Here is a 1,002-nt window from a genome sequence, read left to right as displayed (position 1 = left end):
CCTTCCTGCGCTCGCCGTGGTGCCCGGATGGAACCCCCTTCCTGCGCTTGCCTAGGCAGGCACTTAAGTCTGCTGAGCTATCTCGCTGGCCTGAGACCTCCTTTTTTTTCCCCCCTTGGTTTCTTTTCTCACTGCTGAGACAAAATACCAGGCAGAAAGGTTTATCTAGCTCAGTTTGTAGAGGTGTCAGCGCGCCATTGGCAGGCTCCAAGGTCGGGTGCTACGGCAGAGGGGCATCGCGGAGAACACAGCCCGTGCCGGTGAGCAGGCGGCAGCAGGCCTGCCTTTGCCCCTTTGATCCCGCCCCGGCCATGCACACCCACAGTGGGGCACTCTGTCCCAGCATCGCACAGTCTAATCCAGCTGCCGTGGTCATCCTTGCGCAGGGCCATGCTAATCTCTGTATCGTTTCCAATTTTAGTATATGTGCTGCCGAAGCGAGCACTAGTCCAGCTGCCTTGGAAACTCTGACTGTTGAGGCTCTGGGGGGGTTTCTGGGTACAAGCAGTAACATATTTTAAATTAAAATAATTCCAGAATGTGTTATCATGGAATACTAGTTCAGAAATTTAAACCTTGGTGTGTAACTTCCTCAGAATATGCAGATTTCAGGCAGTGGATTATGTGAGTTGTCTTGAGGTGGTATAAACAACAATACAATTATAAATCTAGTTTCAACAAGTGAATTGTTAAGGGTTCTTAGTTCCAGTTACTAAACTGCGTTTGAATTCCAGTTCCAGGGGGAATTTACTGTCCACATACAGAGCTGGTGAGCTTGGTCACCATGTTTGTAGGATGGTGAGGAGCCCCACTTCCAGCAGGAAGGGCTTGGATTGCTTCCTGTGCCCCTGGGCCCACTGTGTGCTGGAGTGGCCTTGTGGTGTGGGTGACCTTGGGGGGCTGATTGACAAGCATTCCATCTTCCTAAGGCCGTGACTTCGTGAAGATGAAAATTTAATACTATAAAAGTAGACAGAGTGTATCTAAAATGTTATTTCAGGG

General features: G+C 49.8%; 1 pseudogene; it reads right to left on the bottom strand.

The window, feature by feature from the left end:
* Positions 1 to 371: 371 nt before the first annotated feature.
* On the bottom strand, positions 372 to 445 carry LOC111817428 (annotated as a pseudogene).
* Between the last annotated feature and the right edge of the window lie 557 nt (positions 446 to 1,002).

This window comes from Octodon degus, unplaced genomic scaffold, assembly GCF_000260255.1.
Source record: "Octodon degus isolate 3935 unplaced genomic scaffold, OctDeg1.0 scaffold00004, whole genome shotgun sequence".
NCBI classification, from domain to species: Eukaryota; Metazoa; Chordata; class Mammalia; order Rodentia; family Octodontidae; genus Octodon; species Octodon degus.
Note: the sequence above shows the minus strand (reverse complement) of the source record. Positions and strands in the feature narration are given on the sequence as shown.